This window comes from Dasypus novemcinctus, chromosome 3, assembly GCF_030445035.2.
Source record: "Dasypus novemcinctus isolate mDasNov1 chromosome 3, mDasNov1.1.hap2, whole genome shotgun sequence".
Classification (NCBI taxonomy): domain Eukaryota; kingdom Metazoa; phylum Chordata; class Mammalia; order Cingulata; family Dasypodidae; genus Dasypus; species Dasypus novemcinctus.
Window position 1 is genome coordinate 5,527,385 of NC_080675.1, and position 16,144 is coordinate 5,543,528.

The window sequence follows — 16,144 nt, forward strand, 5'->3', positions numbered from 1 at the left end:
GAGAATTCTCATTAGGAACAATGCAGGCAAAAGAGAGTGGGGTAAGATATTTAAGGTATAGGGGGGAAAAAAACACCCACCTAGAATTATATACCCAGTAAAATTAGTCTTCTGAAGTGAAGGAGAAATAAAAACTTTCTCAGACAACCAAAAATAGCAAATCATCACAGCAGACCCGCCCTGCAAGAAATGATAAGAGAAGTTCTCCAAGAAGAAGGAAATAATATAGGGCACAAACTTAGATCTACATGGGAAAAGGAAGTGCACCAGAGAAGGAATAAATGAAGATAAAATAAAATCTTTTATTTTCCTTATTCTTAATTGATCAAAAAGAGAACTATTTACTCAAAGTATAACAGGAACAAAGTATTCAGAAATGATTGCATATAGATAAGGGAAACAAATGCGGTCAATATCAAAAAAGACAGGAAGGAGGCATTGAAAATACTCTGTTAAAAGGCAGATGAAAACTGAAGCAGTTATAGGGAACGATGTGGCTCAAGCAGTTGAGAGCCTGCCTCCCACGTGGGAGGTCCCAGTTCAGTTCTTGGTGCCTCCTGAAAAAACAAAAACAAACAACAAGCAAAAAAAAAAGAAAAGAAAAAACAACTCTCAGGGAAGCCAGTGTGGCACAGGGTGAGCGCTGGCTTCCCACATACAAGGTCCTGGGTTCAATCCCTGGCCCCAGTAACTCAAGGAAAAAAAAAAAAACTGGAGTAGTTATAGTAACTCCAGACAAAGCAGACTTCAGAAGAAGGAAAATTATCAGGGATAAACATGAGCATTACATAATGATAAAGGGGTCAGTTCTCTAATAAGACATAAAATTCTTCATGAATATATATCTAGCAACAAAGTATCAAAATACATGAGACAAAAAAAATTATAGAACTGCACAAAAAAATAGAAAAATTCACTATTATAGTTAGAGACTTCAACACCCCTCTTTCAGTAATTGACGGCTCAAGCAGGCAGATATTCACAAAGATCTAATAGCCTAAACAGTGCTAGCAATCAACTTGATTTAATTGACATTTATATAATACTCCATCCAACAACAGCCTAATATTCTTCTCAAGTTCACATGGAACAATTACCAAGACAGACCACACAATGAGAAAAAAAATCCCCCAAAATTTAATAAATAAAGATCATACCAAGTATGAGCTCAGATCACAATGAAATTAAACTAGAAATTAATATCAGAAAGACAGCTGGAAAATCCCCAAGTATTTGGAGATTAAAAAACATACTTCTCAATAACACATAGGTCAAGAAGGAGTTTAAGGGAAATTTTAAAGTAGTAATTAAAGTGGTAATTAAAATAATTTAAAAAGCAATTTATCAAAATTTGTGGGATGCAGCAAAAACAGTAGGTAGAGGGAAATGCATAGTATTAAGTGCATACTCTAAAAAGATGAAAGCTCTAGCTCAATAATCTCTAGTTAGGAAACTAGGGAAAGGAAAGAACAATTTAAGCCTGAAGCAAGCAGAAGAAAATAAATAATGAAGTAAGAGCAAGAATCAGTGAAATTGAAAACAGTAAAACAATAGAGAAAATCAGTGAAACCAAAATCTTATTCTTTGAAAAAGATCAATAAAATTGATAAATGTCTGTCTAGGATCATTAAGAAAAAAGTGAGAACATAATTACTAATAACAAAAATAAAAGTAGAAAGATTGCTTTTGATCTCATGGACATTAAAAGGATAATATAGGAACACTGTGAACTCTGTGCCATAAACATGATAACTTTTACAAAATGGACAGTTCCTTGCAAGACACTAATTACTTACACTTACACATTTATCTGTTGAAGAATTAAATGGATAATGAATAACCTTGAAGAAAAGAAAGAACCAGACCCAGATGATTTCATAGGGGAATTCAAACAAATATTTAAGGGAGAAATTATACCAAATTCTCTACAAACTCCTCCAAAAATTAGAAGCAGAAGGAACACTTCCCAACTTATTCCATGAGACCAGTATTACTCTAATTCCAAAACCAGATAAAAACATTACAGGAAAGGAAAACCACAAACAGATATCTCTCATAAACATAGATGTAAAAATTACAGACAAATTATCAAATTAAATCCAACTATGTACAAAAAGAATTATACACAAGAAAGTTAGATTTATTCCAGGTATGCAAGACTGGCACAATATTCTAAATCAATGGAATCTGCCAGATCAATAGGCTAAAGAAGAAAATTCAAATGATCATATCAATTAATTCCTAAAAAAACATTTTTAACACCCATTTGTGTTTAAAAATTGCCAGCAAACTAGGCATAGGAAGGAACTTATTCAGCTTTATAAAGAGCATATACAAAACACCTATAGCAAGACAAAGCAAACATATCTTCTCTTACCACTCTAATTCAACATCACAGTGGAAGTCGTAACAAGTGCCATAAGATAAGAAAAGGAAATAAAAGGTATATATATTGGTAAAGGAAAAAATAAAACTGCCTTTTCTTCATAGATGACATGATTGCCCATAGAGAAAATCCCAAAGAATCAACAAACAAACAAAAATCTACCTGTAACTAATAAGAAATAATAGAAAACTTTCAGGACCAAAGGTTAATGTACAAAAATCATTTTTCCTATATACTAGGAATGAACAATTATAATTTGAAATTTTTAAAAAATACCCCTTACAATACAAAAAAGAGAAAAATACTTAGGGCTATAACTAACAATCTACATATGGAAAACTTCCCTATATAGTTATAGGTCTATAACTAAGAATCTATATATGGAAAACTACAAAACTCAAGACCTCAAGAAATCAATGATAGAAATAATTGGAGATTTACTCCATGTTCATGGATTGGGAGGCATGATATTGTTAAGATGCCAATTCTTCCATACTTGAGCTACAAATTCAATGCAATTCCAACAAAATTTCCAGCAAGCTACTTTGTAGATCTCAACAAACCAATTTGAAATTGTATTTGAACTTTGTCCTTATTGTAGATGTTGCAGTTGTTCCCTATTATTGTAGATGATGTTGCAGTTCTGATAGCAAACAGCTGCTCTGTAGTTTCCAATAAATACGAGGTGGAAACTAGGGTTGAGGCTCTCAGTTCCAGAAGCTGTGAGTCCCCTGGTCCCAGCTTTGCTTCCTCTCTTCTGTCTTTCTCTCTGTCCTTTATTCCTTAAGGTTTGCATCACCTTCCCTTTGAGCCAACCTATCACTGAGCTGATCACAGCAACTCGTGTCCAACGTGGGGTCTGAAGGAGAAAGCTCAGCAACTGGCACCCGAACAGGGACCTGAAGGGAAGAAGGATCACTCTGAGCAAAACTAAAGTGGTTGTGATGGTGCAGAGCCCCAAGTGGTTTGGAAAGCCTTCGAAGTCCTCGTGGGTTTGCTTGTATTTCCCCAGGAGATGGAGAACACCCTGTGTGGGTGCCAGCTTGTTGGATAAAGCCATACCATGAACGCCAAGAGATGATGAAAGTTCCTGTAGAACCCAGAACCTCCGGTCGTGCAGATGGAGAGACGGATGCTGGAAACTGCACGACTGGGTCTCATTCCGAAAACTAGAATGGCTTTACATTAAAGTATCTAAACTACAGAACTTGTTCAAGCGTGGCATCATAAAGCAAGCATGACTTGGTGACAAAAAGAGATTAAGAAGGAAATTGAGAGGAGGAAAACTGAAAAAGACATGTTGGATTATACAAGGAAGCAATGAAGAAATTCTAGATTAATAGATTTGGAACGGCTTTCGTATTTGTTCAGTGTCATTGTGTGTGTTGCAATTATTTCAGTATGTGTGATTGTTCAAAAAAGAAAGAGAAAAAGGAAGGAAAAAAGAGAAAGAGAGAGAAAGAAAAAAAAAGGGAGAAAAAGGCAGGAAAAAAAAAGAAAGAATTGTCAGTGTATATTTTGATACCTCTGGATGGTGATAGAATTTGATAAATCAAAGATTCTGAAAGAGCTCTACTCAAATTGCCAAAAACTAAATAAGCACTTATATTATTACCTAAGTTTGAAATGTTAATGAGATCTCTATAATAATAAAAATTATAAGTCTTGATTAATAAGAATTACTGTAAGTCTCTTCTTAAAAAATAGTTAAATGAATAATTTATTTTTCTTCAGAGGATAAAATGAAAGATGTAAAAGTTAAGTGAATATTGAAAAAGGTAAAAAGTTTGTGGGAGCTAACTGAAATTTAATAACTTGTATTTTGTCCTAAAATAAAATGGTTAGTTTTATAAAATCAGAAATGAAGATATGTGGGACAGAACTAGTATGCATATAGCAAGTTGTAAAAGTATTGTGGTAGCGTTCAGTGAGATAATGTGTTAAAACAAGCCTGAATGAATACAGAAAGTGCAAAAACTGTGAAAAAGTTAACAGTGAACTTTTGCACTTCTTCCTCAAGGCTTTCTGCCCTGGCCTGATGGCATTGAATCCTGCTGCATAGAAGAAACCTGTGGCAGTGAGCCTACTAAGAAACATCAGGGACAATGGTAGTTTAAGGGCCTGGAATAGGAAAACAATTGGGACAAGCTGTAAGGTCCCTGCTACTCTATGAAATTATTAAATGTTGTTTAGTTGGGTAAAAAAAAACTGTACCATCTGCTGTAATTGATAAAGTACAGTGCTTTCTCATGTTAACAGAATTTGTAATATTGTTGGAATACTAAAAATCTTTTATCCCTCTCTGAGATGTGTTAATTAGGAAAGGTCCTTCATGGGAGCAGGAGGTCCTCCATCAGGCTACTTTAAAAAATAAAAAAACAGGGAGAAGGTGGATATTGACTTAGCCTGTGAGTTGGATGTGGCCCCAGGTCCAGTGAAGATGCTAAGAGCACTATACAAACTGGGGAAAAGGAGATCGTTTTTGATCGAGTACTGGCCTATATATATAGCCTTGTTGGTTGGGAATCTTAAGCCCATGAGAAATGAAAGTCTGTTCATTAAATGTCTGCTAGTCGGAAGTCTTATTGTTTGTTTTTGTATAATTTACTGCAGTTATGGATTATGTATAAAATGCTTGAATATTAATCAGAACTTTAATAATGCAACATATTGTGTACTTAAGTGATTTGATGAATTGTAAGTGATATAGAAATGTACCTTGTTGAATGTATATGTAAACCTCTTGTTTTAAGTTTGAAAAATCCTGGGACCGAATGTATTGAGAAAAAATCTAATGAGTATTGTTCAAACCTAAAAGTGAAAAGTCATGCAGGAAGCTTTGTTAATCAGTGAAACATCATTTGCGTAGACTTTGCAAAAACAAAAAGGAGGAAATGTGGGGAAAAGAGTTTAAATTGTATTTTGAACTTTGTCCTTATTGTAGATGTTGCAGTTGTTCCCACTGACTGTAGATGATGTTGCAGTTCTGATAGCAAACAGCTGCTCTGTAGTTTCCAATAAATACGAGGTGGAGACTAGGGTCGAGGCTCTCAGTTCCAGAAGCTGTGAGTCCCCTGGTCCCAGCTTTGTTTCCTCTCTCGTGTCTCTCTCTCAGTCCTTTATTTCTTCAAGTTCTGTGTCGCTTTCCCTTCAAGCCAACCTATCGCTGAGCTGATCTCAGCAACAATTCAATGGAAAAAGAGTATTCATGTCTATAAAGTGCTGGAACAACTGGACACCTGTGTCGGTCAGGATGGTCCTAGGAAAGAGAACTGACAGGGGATGTCTGTAAATATTATGAAACTTTATAAAATGGTCTCACGTGACGAGATTCACAAGTCCAAATTCCACGAGGCAGGCTGCCAGCGTGGAGCTCTGATGAAGGTTTTGCTGAACTCGCCAGGAGAAGCTGGCTGGCTGAAGAAGACACGAACGTTCCTCCTCTGACTGCTGAGATCACTGCTTCTCCTTTTAAAGGCTTCGACTGGCTGGTTGGAGGAGCCTCTCTCGTTGCTGGAGGCAGTCTCCTCAGTTGATTATACTAAATCACCTTCGATACAATCAACTGACTGATGATTTAAGTCCACAAAATGTCCTCACAGTAACAATTAGGCCAGCGCTTGCTTGACCAAGCACCTGGGCACCATTACCTGGCCAAGGGGCACCCATATACAAAATAATAATAACAATAAATCAAGATACAGACCTTAAGCCTCTCACAAAAAAATGCTTTAAATGGATCGTAGACCTAAATTTAAAGCACAAATCTATGAAACTTCTAGAAGAAAATGTAGGAGACTATCTAGGTGACCTTGAGTTTAAAAATGAGTTTTTAGATACACCACCAAAAGCACAACACATGAAAGAAAACAGTAAATTGAACTTTATTAAAATTAAAAACTTCTGCTCTGTGAGAAACAAGGTTAAAGAAATCCAAAGACAAGCCAAAGATTTGCAGAAATTTTTTGCAAAACATGTAACTCGTAAAGGGTTTTACTAAAAATGTATAAAGAACTCTTAAAACTAAGCATAAAGAAAACAAATAATCCAATTGAAAATAGGCAAAAGAGCTGAACAAGCACCTTGCCAAAAAAGATATACAGATAGCAAATAAGTATATGAAAAAATGCTCAGTATCATTTGTCACTTAAAAAATAGCAAATTAAAACAACATTGAGATATTACTATACACCTATTAGAATGGCCAAAATTAAAAAACAAACAAAAAACTTGGTGGTACCTATTGCTTGTAAAGAGGTGGATCAATAGGAACTCTAATTCACTGCTGATGGGAAGGCAAAACGATGCCACCATTTTGGGATACAGTTTGGCAGTTTCTTGCAAAGTTAAACGTAACCATGCCATACGATCCAGCAAAAGCACTCCTGGATATTTAGCCAACTGATTTAAAACTTAATGTCTACACAAAACCCTCGCATGAATGTTTATAGCAGCTTTATTTATAGTCCTCAAACACTGGAAGCAACCAAATGTCCTTAAGTAGGTAAACAAACTGTGGTACGTCTATAGCAATATAATTCAGCAATAGACAAAAATGAGTTATCAAGTCACAAAAAGGCAGCAGTTGCCAGGGGTTCAGGAGAGGAGGTGAGGATCAGGCAGGTGAAGCACTGGGGATTTTTAGCAGTGCAACTATTTTGTATAATCCTGTAATGGTAGATATGTGACACTGTGCGTTTGTCAAAACCCATAGAATTCAACAACACAAAGAATGAAGCTTACTGTATGCAAATTTAAAGAAAATATTTAGGAAATCAAATGAATGTAGGCAGACAAAAGGATCTAATCCTATGACAAATATATTAATAAACCACATTTTAGGAGGTGGGAGAATAAACTGACAACCTAAGTAGCTTTGGGAATAAGTCGAGTCTGTGGGACTAAAGGCAAATGAACTACACATAGACGGTGCTCTAGCTGACAACCTGTGTCCCGCAGAGCATGGGTAAAATTTCTGATACTGCTATCCGTGAGTATTGGAATTAACATTAGAATAAATGGGTGGTACATGGTGGGAGTCAGGCTTCTCTCTGTTGGAGTAGGAGTTTACAGACAAGCAAGGGAAGGAAGCTAGAATGTTCCAGGTAATGGACTGGTGTTGGAGGTATCAGTATGAACTCATGTTTAGCTTCAAATAGATACAGTTGGTTACATATAGAAATATGGATATACAGGTGTATGTACATGAGTTAATACAATAGGCATATTTCCTTTCTCTGAAGGGGTCTAGAAGGAAGGACAGACATGCCAGCAGTGATGAGCACAGCTCACGCCCAGGTCTTAGCTTCAGTGGTGGGCTAAACCATGGACCCCAGTTTAGACCTGTACTTGGCCTTGGTCCACATGCTGGTAGGCATGGACCCATTGTAGTTAGGAGCTCTTCGAGGTGTGACTTCTGCTGGGGTGTGGCCCACCTGAATCAGGTGGGCTTCCATCTGGGTCACTGGAGTCCTCTACAAGCAGAGTGAAAGACACGGAGAAGCCACGGGAGCAGCCAGGAGCTGGAAGTCGACAGAACCAGGAAGACAAAGGAGAAGATGATATCACGTGCCCCGTCACATGCCAGAAAAGCCAGGGAACCTGAAAGACTGCCGGCCGGAAGAAATCAACCCCAGGAGGAAGCGAGCCTTCTAGCTTCTGAGCTGTGAGCCAATAAATGCCCGTTAAACAATTCATGGGACAGTACATTTTTTCAGCAGCTCGGAAACTAACAGTTTCTAATACTCTTATCCGAGTTAAAGCAACAATGGATCCTTAGAGAAAGGACCAACGTAAGACTGTGGCAGAAAAAACAGAAGTTGAGCCTGAAGCATCGTGTAGCGCCAGAAAGTGAAGAAGCGCTCAGAACATAACAAAACAAAAGCAATTTTTTAAAAACCTACAATAAAGGAAGTATGTCAGATGGTACCCAGGCATCAACTGAAAAAGCCCCCAGGCCCAAGCTGGAACAATTTGAGCAACAAAATAAATAAAGTAGTATTGGGTTACAGCCCAAAGATTGACTAAATAAACGGAGAGAAGAAGAAATCCTGACAGAAGCATCCCAAATAACATCGATACTTCACCCACAAGGAAGGCACACAGCTTCCCCCCTCCTTACGCATGGACTGCATGTAGGGGCTTTTTTGCAAAGAGGACAGGCTGGTAAGGGGAAGACAAGAGCAACTTTACAGTGAGAAACCTGGCAAATCCAACCTCAGCCAGGGGATCTAGGTGAAGATCAACAGTGATAAACCACGTTAGTAATACAGACACTTGACATAATCTGATGTAAACGGCACTTCACCTAGAACCTCAGGAGCTAGTTCAAGGAGAGGCACACTCCGGTCTACCTGCCTCACAGAGATAGAGTCCCAGCAGAAAGTGGAAGTCTAAAGAGCTGAGGAGTCGGGGTCTCCATGTGGAGACTAGAGAGGAGCTGGGAGGTGAGGGAGGAAATCCAGGAAGGGAGGGAGCCGCCAGAGGGGAAGAAGGAGGCCCAGACCTACACACAAATGCCCCTTCAAGATCTTGGAGTGTGACTCCACAGAGCCCTGGGAAACCCGTGCCTGGTGGCCTGAAGCAGCTGAGATGTAAGCAGCTGCCCAGTGGAGGGAAAGACAAAACAGGAAGTTTAATTCCTGCAAATTAGAATTTTAAATTCAATTTCTGCAAAGTTAATGGATTCGGCAGCCAAAAGGAGTGCTGATGCAAGTACCAGAAATCTGTGGACTTCTATAAAGGGTATTATTTGGGGTAGAAGCTTACAGCCACAAGGCCCTAAAGAGTCCAACTCAAGGTCCTCACCCAGAATCACTGGCCACGTGTTGAAGCGAGACGGCGGGCGATGTCTGCAGGGCTCAGCCGTCCTCCTTCCTCAGGGGTCCCAGCTCTTCTGGTCTCAGATGGAGGCTGGAGGGCTCGTCTCTCCTGGCGGCTCACTTCTTTCCAGGCCCGGCAGCTCTGTCCTCTTCACGAGGTCAGCTGGGGCCTCTCAGGCTCAACTCTAGCGAGGGCCTCGGCCGTGTCTACCGAGTGGTCTCCATCCCTCTGAGCATCTCTTTCCGTGCGCAGGCTCTTTTATCAGCCCACCAAGGGGGCAGGGCTCAACCCTGCGTGCCCTAAGGACAAGGTCAAATCACAGTCTGAATCTTGATCTAATAAAGTCAAAGGGAAGCCTCTGAATTTAACACAGCCAAAGGGGCATCACGCCTAGAGGAGCAGACCAGTTTACAAACATAAACCCTCCTTTTGGAATTCATAAGTCATCTCAAACTGCCACAGAGAGGTTTTGCATTTTCTGCCAAATTTGGTATGGGTCTTAGAGGTAGGGACCCTGTCCCAGGAATAAGGGATATCGTGTAGGACTGTAGATCCCTCAGTGTAGCATCATTAGGCATCAGGAAAAAACAAATTAAAAGCACAGTGAGAGGCACCTTACAGAATGAGAGGTGGCAAGACGGATTGTATTCAAGTGTTTGCAAAGGTGTAGAGTGCCTGGAATTCTCATGAATTACTTTGAGAGAATAAAATGGCAAGAAAACACTTTGGAAAACTCTTTAGATTTCTTATAAGGTTGAACATGGAGCTTCCCTATGATTTACCAATCTCGCTTCTGGATCTAGAGGACAACATGTATCCATGAGAAGATTTTGACTCAAATGTTCATAGGTACTTTATTCATAATAGCTGCAAATTGGAAACAGCCCACATGTCCATCCACAGAATAATGGATGATATTATAATATCCATACAGTGTCTATATCCATACAATGAAGCATTAGAAGAAAAGATACAAACAACATGGATGAGCCTGAAAACATTTTGCTGAGTTTAGGAAGTTAGACACAAATGGAGTTCTGGAGCAACCTACAGGGCTAGAAATCAGAAGCAGGGACTGCTTCTGGAAAAAAGCAGTGTTGGCTGGAAACAGAGGCGAGAACTTTCTTCGGTGACAGAGCAGCCCTATCTCCTGATGTGTGTTTTAGTTACGTGAGTGCACGCACTTCAGAACTTAGCAAGCAGGACACATGGGACCTGTTTTACTACGTAAATTATACCTCAATTCTAAAAACTGTAAAGGAAAAGAAAGGACCAGAGACTTCCACAATTAAATCATGCGTTAATTGAATTCAATTCAATTCAATTGAATTAAATTAAATTAAATTAAATTGGATTAAGTTGAATTGAATTAAATGAGACTGTGCCTGGCAGACTTGAGGCACCTGCCTGAGTGTCAGGGGCAGTAAAGTGGGGACCCAAGGGCGAGCGCCTTCAGAGCCCCACAGGCCCACCTGCTGTGGGTCTTCTGGTCAACCCAACCATCGGCTGGGCCGTCACTAGTGGGAGTCACTTTCCCGTGGAATATGACCTGGGGAGTGGGGACGGGGGTGACATCCACTCACTGTAACGGGCAGCTCAGCCAAGCACCCCGTCCTGCAGAGCAAAGCAGGGTGGTCTCTGTGGTGCCCAGCGCTGGGGTCGCCCCCAGACAAGGTCTTCATTATTCCCTGGGACCCAGAAGGAGGAAGGAGAGGCATTTCCCCGACAGACCCAGGCGGCCAGGCACGCACGGCCACGGGAAGCGCCCACCGGGCTGGGAAGAGCCCACATGGGGTCGACCCGAGGTCCCGGGTAGGAGGGGACCGGGAGGGCAGGCTGGAGGGAAGGGAAGTCACTGGCTGCCTCTGGGCGTCGCTGGTGCCCTGCAGACCTGAAGATGAAACTTGGGGGTGGAGGAGCTTTGGGGGCCGGAGGACAGCTGTCAGGAGGGACTTTCCCGAGGCCCCCGGGCCAGGATGGGCAGGTGCTGAGCTGGAGCCAGCGAGGAGCCCATCTGCGCAGGCAAAGGCGCGGCGCTGGGGGACAGGCAATCCCTGCCACGCGGGGAGGCGGCCGCCGGGCGCTGCTGAGCAGTGCAGAGGGCGGCCCGCGGCCAAGTGTGGGGGGTCAGCTTTGAGACCCAGCACGGCACCCACTGCATGACCTCAGGGGACTCACTGCCCTTCCCTGTGCCTCAGTTTCCCCATCTCAGAAATAAGGATTAGCCAGGTGCCCAAGTCGTCCAGCATGAAATGCCATCGAGGCAAAGTTTGGCTTAATCTGGAAAGATGCTCCAACAGCATCTCTGGGGGAGAAAGGCAGTCGGGGACCCCCTTCCCAGCCCCCCACCATTCACAGCGGGGCTGTCCGGGGGTGTGGCCGGGCCCCCTGCGGTCCTCCTGTCCTGGTGTTTACAGGTTTAACCGGAGAGCATCCTAGAGAGGCCGGAGGCCCCCTGGGGATTGAAGCCCGGGGAATCCTGCCCGGGAGGGGTCCTTCCCCTTCTCGAGTCACCCAGTGGAGCCCGGGGAATCCGTCACCCAGCCCAGGACGCCTCTGCCCTTCCCAGTGGGGACGGCCAGCCCAGCCCAAAACCCAGGCCGCACCAGGCCCGCGGGACCCGCCTCCACCCCGGCCAGCCCTCCCCACTCCCAGCACGGAAAACTGGGGTCCCTCAGGGCTGGAAGGACTTGACCCCACACACGGCCCTTGGCCCCGGGGCCAGCGAAAATAGCCGCCCGGCCGCGTTCTGACATGCACACGCGTGTGCCCAGGAGTCGGGGCGGAGCGCGGCGCGCTCGCGGGCGAGAGTGCCGTCTCCCGACGGGCTTTTGAGAAACACTTCTTTTAAGGAGTTATTTTCCTTGGGGCTGGCAGAGACGCCAGGCGCGCTCGCCCAGGCCAGCGTCAGCCGCTCTCCCGGGGCCACCGCTCCCGCCGTGACTTATTGACTGTTTCTTTGAAAGTCCACCTCCCCTGGCCGCCCGCAGCCTTAAATCCCGCAGCGCCACTCAATTTGGGAAGTGCTGAGAGGTCGAGGAGGGGCTGTCCTGGCAGCGCGGTGGGGGCGACGCTCTTGCTCCATCGACTCCCGGGTGATTCACGCCTGGAAACCAGAGCGCAGAGCAGGGGGGAGGCGGCAGGGCAGGGGAGGCCTCAGGCGGGTGGAGGGACCCGGCGGTGGACAGGGACGCCGACCCCCAGAGGGAGCGGGTCCCGGGCCCCCCGAGCCCGGGGCGGACGGCACGGGGCCAGCGTCCTCCCCAGCTGCCAAGGCGGGGGCCCCCTCGTGACTCACTGTCCCCGTCCAGCCGGCCCCAGCCTCCCCCGCCGGCCGCTCTTGCCAGGGCCTGGAAGGCGGCAGCTCGCTCCAGCCAGGGTTCCTTGCCTGGCCCCAGGTGGCCACCGGGGAGGCCAGCAGCTGCCGGGCGAGCGGCTTCCTGCCCGCCCGCGGTCCTCCCACGCAGCCGCCGTTTCCCTCCGGGCAGCCGGGCGGGCATTCAGGGCGCCAGGCCCCGCCGCCTGTGCCGGTGCCCTCCCGGGCCGAGTCCACGGCACCCCGGCTCCACGGCTGGTTCTCACGCCCTGGGAGAGGTCCAAGATGGCCCGCGGAGGAGGCGCTGTGGCTGGCAGGGTGGTGGGCAGGGCGGGCCAAGGTGGTGGCAGGGTGTTGGGCAGGGTGGTGGGCAGCGTGGGGCAGGGAAGTGGGCAGGGCACTGTAGAGTGTGGGCCAGGGCTGTAGGCAAGGCGGTGGGCATTGCAGGCCAGGGCTGCGGGCGTTTTGGGGCATGGCAGTGGGCAGGGCTGTGGGCAGGGCAGTGCAGGGCAGTGGGCAGCGCGGGGCAGGGCGGTGGGCAGGGCGGGCCAGGGCGGTGGGCAGCAGTGCCCACCCCAGGCTCCGGCACACGCCCCTGTCCCCTCCTCGCCTGCCTCCCACGCAGGGACCCTTTGCTTTCTCCCGGCGAGAAAGCTGCACCTCCGGAGGCAGCGGGCAGCTCTCCAAGGGTTCTGGGCTGCGCAGGGCTCCAGGGACTGAACTCTGGAACCTTCTCTCTCCATCTGGAAAAGAGGCGGAAGGCCGGTGGTGGGCAGGGACCCTGGCCGCGGGGGCTCTCGGCCAGAGGAGCCCTGGTGGGCTGGCCCGCCGTCTCACCCCGGGGAGGGTCTTTCCCAAGGCCCCCCCGCGGGCCTGCGCTGCGGCCTCCACTTCCTGGAGCGGAAACTCCGCAGGAGCCCACGTCCATCCTCGGCGCGGCCAGGGGCCTCGTGCTCTGCCCTGGGCAGCCCCCCTGCCCCGCACCCGCTCCCTGCCCCTCCCAGCAGGACTGAGCAGAGGGGGAGGGGGAGCACCACCCTCCCGTCTCCTCTCCCTTCCCTCCCTGCTGACAAACCACCTCCCACCCTGAGGGTGCCCAGACAGGCCCCCAGGGGCTCCGGGCAGCTGAGAGGGGCCAGCGGGGCGGCCTTGGCGCGGGGGGCAGGCGTGCTGAGCGGGGCCTGGGCGCAGGGAGCCGGCGCTCAGCGGGAGCCAGGAGCGTGTCCTGCACAGGGAGGCCGGGTCGTCGCAGGCAGGCCAGCCCTGTCCGGGCAGCTGCCCCGGAGGAGCAGGAGGTTGACGGACGCACGCCCAGTGGCAGCTCGCTCAGGGCCTCCTGCGGAGGTTTCTGCTCCAGAAAGTGGAGACTGCAGCACAGGCCCGCAGGGGGGCTTGGGAAAGACCCTCCCCAGGGTGAGACGGTGGGCCAGCCCACCAGGGCTCCTCTGACCAAGAGCCCCCGCGGCCAGGGTCCCTGCCCACCACCAGCCTTCCGCCTCTTTTCTACATACATGCCCCTGCTCCTCTACATACACACCCCTGCTCCTCTACATACATGCCCCTGCTCCTCTGCATACACGCCTCTGCTTCTCTATATTCACACCCCTGCTCCACTATATACATGCCCCTGCTCCTCTACATCCATACCCCTTCTCCTTTACATCTACACCCCTGCTCCTCTACATACATGCCCCTGCTCCTCTGCATACATACCCCAGCTCCTCTACATATACACCCCTGCTCCTCTACATCCACACCCTTGCTCCTGTACATACACACTCCTCTATATACACATCCCTGCTCTTCCATGTACACACCCCTCTCCTTCACATATGTGCCCCTGCTCCTCCACGCACACGCCCCTCCTCTATAGTACATGCCCTTCTCCTCCACATCCACACACCTACTCCTCTATGTACACATCCATGCTCCTTCATGTGCATGCAGTGCTTTTCCAAACATACATGCCCCTGCTCCTCTACATACATGCCCCTGCTCCTCTACATACACGCCCCTGCTCCTCTATTACACACCCCTCTATGTACACATCCCTGCTCTTCCATGTACACACCCCTCTCCTCCACATACATGCTGCTCCACGCACACGCCCCTGCTCCTCTATAGAACATGCCCTGCTCCTCCACATCCACACACCTGTTCTATGTACACATCCCTGCTCCTTCATGTGCATGCAGTGCTCTTCCAAACATACAGTGCTGCTCCTCCACGTACACACATGATCCCCACGTACACGCCCCTGATCCTCCACATACACATCCCTGCTCCTCTATGTATGCATCCTTGCTTCTCCATGTATACACCTGCCCCTCTATGCTTACACCTTGCTTCTCCAAATACATGCCCCTGCTCCTCCTGGGACTTGTGCCTGCTCCAGTGTGGCCTGGCCCTCCCCAGCTATACTCTAAAGGGTAAGTCCAGATGCCTCCAAGATACCCCTGACTGGTTTGGAGAGTCACTGCCTGGCCCTGAGAGGCCCTGGGGGGAGCTGTGGCTGGAACTGGGCCCTGACACCCTGACAAGTGGGCCTAGATGACAGACTGGACCCTCTGGCTCCCGAGACCCCTGGGAGGTGCAACAGTGCAGCCATCTCTGCGCCACCGCGGCCTGCTGGGGTGGGCAGGGGAGGCAGACCGAAGTGCTTGCCAGAGGCCTGGAGCACCTGCTGTGCCCCCGGAGGGGACCGTGAACTCCCTGGAAGGCATCCCAGGGAACACTTCCCCTGGGTGAGTTTCAGACAAGCAGGCTGATGCCAACGTGCTAGAAGGGCCGGGAAGAAGGGGCCTGGACCACACAGGCTGTCCACTGCCTCCCGCCAGGGGCAGGTTCGGTTCCTGCTGGGGCGGGGTCCATTCACCGCAGGTGTATAGGCCAGCCAGAGAGGCGCCGGTGCACAGTACCAGGAATCTGCTGGCTTTGATAAAGGGTGTTTATTGGGGGTGAATGCTTAGAGTTTACAAGGCCCTAAAGAATCCCACTCAAGGTTACTTCCACACCAAACCGTGCTGCCGTGTATTGAACAAGATGGCGGGTGACGTCTGCGAGGGCTCAGCTGTCCTTCCTCTTCAGGCCCCATGGGCCAGCTTCTCCCGCTCTTAGCTGGACGCTGGAGGGCTTGCTTCTTTCCAGGACTGCTCAGCTGCACAGGGCTCTGGTCTCTTCAGCTGCACGCTATCAGGCCAACGGCTCACCTATCCCCGGGGCTCCAGCGTTGAAACTAAGTTCTCTCCCCTGCCGTGTCCCCTCCTGTGTGTTCTCCGTGAATGAGGGTCCATTTCTATAACCCACCAAGAGGGCAGGGACTCAACCCCAAATTGTCCTAAAGGCGTGTTCAAATCAGAGCCCTAATCTTGATCTAATCAAGGAAACGTAAAACCTCTGAATTTAATACGATCAAAAGGTATCACGCCCAGAGGAACAGACCAGTTTACAAACATAATCCTGATCATTTCGGGGGCTCATAAATAATCTCAAATTGCCACGGCAGGCCAGCCAGGAAGGCCCTCAAGATCTTTGGTGTCTTTCACGGAGCCCCACCCGTCCATCCATCCATCCTCTGGCCAGATAGAAAGCCCAGCTTGCCCGGAGCCTGGGGGTGGGCA